Below are 6,000 nucleotides of genomic sequence, written 5' to 3' on the forward strand. Positions count from 1 at the left end.
ATGCATGATTCAAATCATTTCACCCTGCATCTCCAAAATCATTTAATGTGAAAAACATGTGAAAAGGTAAAAGAAGAATTAAGGGTCATTTGGAGATAGCAGTTGATTTGGTCAGGAAAAGGAAAAAAAAATTGTAAGTCATTTGGTAAGGATTGGGGAGGGTGTGAGGGAGGAGAGTATCCCCACTCCCCACTGGTGTTTTTGGTCTGTGAACAACACTTGGGAGTGAGCTTTTGCCAAAGCCCTAATCTCACTTTCACTCTTTCCTTTCTCTTCTCTGTTTACAACAGTGCACCCCAACCTTTTTGGCACCAGGGACCGGTTTCGTGGAAGACAGTTTTCCACGGACCGCGGCGGGGGGGATGGTTTCGGGATGATTCAAGCACATTACATTTATTGTGCACCTTATTTCTATTATTATTACCTTGTAATATATAACGAAATAATTATACAACTCACCATGATGCAGAATCAGTGGGAACCTTGAGCTTGTTTTCACGTGCCACTCACTGATGGGGTTTTGATATGAGTCTGCAAGCAACTGATTTATTATGGTCTCTGCGCAGTCAAACCTCTCTGCTAATGATAACCTGTATCTGCAGTCACTCCCCAGCGCTAGCATCACCGCCTCAGATCATCAGGCATTAGATTCTCATAAGGAGCGTGCAACGTAGATCCCTCGCGTGTGCAGTTCACAGTAGGGTTCATGATCCTATGAGGATCTAAGGCCACCGCTGATCTGACAGGCAGCGGAGCTCAGGCGATAATGTGAGTGATGGGGAGGCTGTAAGTACAGATGAAGCTTCGCTGGCTCACCCGTGGCTCACCTCCTGCTGTGCAGCCCCGGTTCCTAACAGAACACTGGGCAGTACTGGTCCGTGGCCCGGGGGTTGGGACCCCTGGTTTACCGCACACTTGGAAATAGCAAAATTGTATCAACCCAAAAGGCAGGAAGCCAGTTTGTGCCATTCAAAACAAAATTTGAATGCATTTATCCCAACAGGAAGCCAGCAATTACAATGAGGATATTTATAGAAGAGAATGGAATCTGCATATATCTGGAAGCCTAATGTGCCTACCTTTTGCTCTGTGTTCTTCTGCCCTTTAAATGGAGAGACCAGGATCACAGTGTTAAACCTTTTGGTTTTATAATTCCATCAAAGATACATCCAGGAAGGATGTCATTCTATTTAATTCTTTTTTTTCTTTTTTTAACCCTAAGAAAAGAGGAAACTGTCTGTATAGCTACTTTGGATTGTGAAGAACCCCCAAGGTTCAACAAGAAACGTTGAGATTTCACCTAAAGACTTTTCTTTATTTAGGAGTCAGTTGGAAAACTGCTAGGTACCACAAGACAGCTTATTTGCATTCTAGCACGGGCTGTGACTCAAGTCTGTAACCCCAGTCGTGACTATGTGCATTTCCAGTGGTTGCATCCCACTGGTGTTTTGTACAGTGCAGTTATATGGTAATTTCCCAGGTACTCATGGATGCTGTCACACCAGTGCTCATTTTCCTGCTGTAAGGCAAAGAGGGATTTTTCTCTCAATGCCTAAGCACCTCCTGACAGAGGAAATAGATGAAAACAGAGCATTGCCTGTTTTCCTTGGTGGCACCAATTTTAAAGCAGCGTTATTTTAAAACAAAAAAACAGATGGAGAAGTTAAAGAAAATGAATCCTACATTTGCTATTTGGAAAGCACTTATGGGTAATTGCTGGGGTCTGAGTGATTTGAGGTGGGAAATGGGATGCAGATTTAATGAGATCCAGCCTAAGGCACCATTAGCGGAAGCCCAGAATGGCAATAGTAGAGGGTTATTTTTATGCCTTTTGATTTTGCTTGGTTGACCTCTGTGAAATGACTAAAATTTCTTAGTCCAGTACTATGGGATGCATCCTGCCCCATTTCAATGGCATCCAGGGACACCAATATGCAAGAGCACAGAGGCAAATCAATGGCTGGGAACCTAATGCCTTTCCAGGACTAAAGGTCAGCCTGTTCCATTACAAAAGGGTTGTCTGAGATGGCTGTAATATTCCCCTCAGCTCGGCTAAACTTTAGATAGATTTCTTCCTACTATAGCCCCCGACCTTCCTTTTCTTAGAGCATTTACTTTAGAAAACTTGCAATTATAAATTCTTTCTCTGCCCCTTTGAAATATATGAAAGTCTTCCCCAACTTTTTGCCAGATTTACAACCCCAGGAATGTCTCTCTCAAGGACCTGGGAATCATCTCTTTGAAATGGAAACACTGAAGGAAACAGCACCCCTAACTCCCAGCTCTGTGACAGGGTAGGAACCTAACTTCAATGGAGACCAATTAGTAAACACAGATGGCCTAATTACAGAGACATTTGCAAACTCAGGAATAACCTATCATGCTGGACACATCCCACTGATAAACCTTCTTGGCAGTCCTCCAGTAATTTTCCATTCACTCACCCAGGGCTTAAAAACTCTTCTGCCCTTTTTTGACAGAGTTGAGTTCAGTCTCTCTCCCCTCTATCAATAGTCTTGAATAAAGCCTTCCTTGACTATTTAACTTTGTCCAGTACAATTTTACTTTGAAAAGTGTCTAGTACAAAAAAATGTGGTGAGGATCTTGACAAACTGGGTGCATTCGTTTGCTGGGCTGCTGTAAAGAAAATGCCAAAATAACAAAACCTCACATTTCCAGGGGCTGGAAGTCCAAGATCGAGGTGTCAGAAGGGTTGGTTTTGAGATAGTCTGGGATCTGGGACCCTTTACCAGAGTACTTGGGATCTGGTAAAGTACTAGAGTGCTTGCACCTGGACAAACGTCTCCTGGAGCAACAGAATACAAAGAAACTATAAGGGACTAAAAAGAACTGCATGCATGTGCGGTTGGGGCAATTATATACAATAAGACACGAAAAGGCCACAAACCAACTGCCATTGCTGAGGTGCTGAGAACAAAAGCAGATACTGAGCCTGAGCCCTGTACACAGTACCACCAAGAGGGCGGGCAGACCACCTAAGCTACACCTCCTGCCCAACCCAGGAACCACCCCTGCTGTTACCACGTTTAAGGAACCACCTCAGCCCCCCACCCCCACAAGGGCACCTGTTACTTGTTCTCGCTCCTTCAGGATGCAGCACGAGTCCTAGTAAAGCCTTGCCTGAATTTCTCGTCTGGCCTCTTATTAGTTTCTAGTGATTAAAGAGTCCAAGGACCTGAGTTGCTAAGCTTCTCCTGAGACCTCTCTCCTTGTCTTGCAGATGGCCCCCTTCTCCCTGCGTCTTTCTTCTGTGCATGTGCATCCCTCGTGTTTCTTTCTGTGCCTAAATTTCCTCTTCGTATAAGGATACCAGTCAGATTGGATTAGGATGGCTTCATTTTAACTTAATCACCTCTTAAAATGCCCTATATCTCCAAATATAGTCACATTTTGAAGTACTGGGGATTAGGGCTTCGACATACAAATTTGGGGGACACAATTCAGCCCATAGCACTGGAACTCTATTTCTGTTTCTCCTTCTGAGAGGGAATGACATCTAAAAGCTGCATTTTGTGAAATGGCTCCAATCATTTTGTGAAAACTTTTCTCCAGGATGACAACCATGTGTATCATATTAGTTTCCTACCCTCAGTACCAAAAGAACAGTAGGTGAATATTCAATGCTTGCCGAATAAATAATACGGAGAGGGCTGCGGGGAGGGGAAGGCAGGGCTACTCAACAGGGAATATGGTTTTGGAAGATGAAGATATTTGTTAACACAAGTTGAACTTCTGTTCCATTACATTACACATCACCTTGAAGTGCCAATCAGTATAGCTCTTTTTTAAAATTCTCTAATTGTGTTGGAATTGACATATTACATTTTTTATTGCAAGTGTGAATCAAACAAATATCAACATTGAATTTAATGACAATTTTGATAACTCCACTTTGGCACTTCTCTTTGAATCGGCCCTCATCCATCCACACACACATAAACCAACTTCTAAAAGACCCTGCCTAAGGCCACCCAAACAGTTCTTTGAAAGTGTTCCAAAAGACAGAACATAAAGCTGAGAAGAAAAGTTCCTTTTACAAGTCCACATAAAATCCCCAGTATCATCTCAGACCACATGCTACTTTATATTGGAAAATGCCAGAAATTGTAAAATCTGAATAGAACAATTCCATTAGTACAAGATATATACTTGCGGAAGGCATGCTATGTTCTGTGACATTTGACTGCTAATTTAAAAGATTGATAAGAAGATTGTGAGCCAATGTGTCTCATTAGTAGCCCACTGCATGCCAAAAATTCATTGGTGTTCTCTAAAATAAAAATGTATAAATATAAGCAGAGGCATTTATGAATTGGGACTAAAAACTCCTTTCAGAATGAGAAAGTTGTCCTTGGGCAAGGTGAGGTTAAAAGCCAATTTTTCTGTCGTCAAGCTGTTGGGTGAGCAAGCAAGTAAGGGAATTGTGTACTTGTCTAGTTACATGGAAGTTTTACTGTCCCAATAAATTTTTGAATAGTATGTGTAAAGATGTACCTCTTTCCCATCTGAATTTATTCTTATCGTGCACCATTTAAGTATGTACTTTTGTGGGTTTGTTTTTGTTTTTTTTTTAGTTTTCTAAATTTACCTGAGACACATTTTTAACCTTAATGAAAGAAATTTTACAGATAGATTTTTTCCCAGAACTCTACAACTCTGCCCACACATACTCATTACTTAACTTTCCTGACCCCAGTGTTTAATGTACTGATTCTGCATATCCATGCGATTCAAGTCACCAGGCCCCTGCTCTTATTCCTTTTTTGTGGTTTTTCTGTGGGTCTTCATTTCTCCCAAAATATTTCCAGCCTCCCAAATCCTAACACAGGTCATTGACTTTTCTTTCCCTTATTATTTTTAGCTTTTATCTCATTCTTTCTTCCTTCTCCACTCATCCACTTTTTAGGGGGATTATTTGCCCACATACCAACAATTAATAATAATAATAATAATGACAGTTCGATTTACTTGGTATTTACTATGTACCAAGAACTAAGTACAATGTATGGATTAATTCATTTACTCTCCACAACAAACGTATGAGGTCATTGCCATTGATTGTTATCACATTTTACAGTTTAGGACTCTGAGGCACAGAGAGGTTAAGTAACTTGCTTAAAGACACACAGGCAGTTATTGGTAAAATCAGGATTTGAACCTAGGTAGTCAGGCTCCAGAGTCTATGACTAGTATGAGTAGTAGGAATATGAGTAGAAATGATGTATGATAACCCCACAGAAACTTTTCTAGCAATCCTCCATGAATTTTTCTTTCTCAGTCTATCTCTGGGTGATGAAGATCCAGGATAAGGATGCATAGCCCCAAGACTTGCATTAAACGGTTACACGAGTGAGATTTTGGGGGTGAGAGATACTAAAAAAATACAATGCCTTTAGCTTCCAAAACAAGTAAAACAGCTTGTTTAGTACTTATTCAAGGAAGGACCCTAGATTTGAAATCATAAGCCTGTTTGGTGGCAAATGGTGTTAATAAGAAGAAAATTTGGATAGCAAGGCTATTTTTTAAAATAAATACCCATCTCCAGAAATTCTTAGCCATATTTTCCTTTGAGACCAGGTTCTCAAAGTAGACCTACCTTAAGGTCATCTCAGGCAACCTCCTTTAAGCACACAGAGGCCACTCTCCTCCTTTCAGAGACATAAAGGAGGGGTCCAGAGGTGATTCAGAGAGGAAGAGCTGGAGCTGCTGTAAGTTGAATTGTCTGCACACATTGGATCAGTTAGAACCATAAATGCAGTGAACTGCAAAAAACAAAGAGCAAATGCAGGGGAAACTAAGATCAGATTGTTAGCATCATATATGTTTGGATTTAACTTTTAACAAGGTCTTTTGGCACTTTCATTGCTATACAAACTATGTTTTTATAAATTTATTTTAAATTAATTTTTAAAAATTTCTTATACATATACACACCTATGCAGTTTTACATGAATGTTTAAATATGATCCTACATATCCT

General features: G+C 40.6%; 1 protein-coding gene across 1 annotated transcript in view; it reads right to left on the reverse strand.

Annotated features, from left to right (window-relative positions):
• The window catches only part of TRHR (thyrotropin releasing hormone receptor), a 130,938-nt gene extending 125,236 nt beyond the window's left edge, over positions 1-5,702 (reverse strand). The window contains exon 1 of the mRNA XM_082364411.1: positions 5,618-5,702. The gene's annotated coding sequence lies outside the window, so the exon portion shown is untranslated. The remainder of the gene's footprint in view (positions 1-5,617) is intronic.
• Positions 5,703-6,000: the final 298 nt, after the last annotated feature.

This window comes from Balaenoptera borealis, assembly GCF_965194805.1.
Source record: "Balaenoptera borealis genome assembly, chromosome: 17".
NCBI lineage: Eukaryota > Metazoa > Chordata > Mammalia > Artiodactyla > Balaenopteridae > Balaenoptera > Balaenoptera borealis.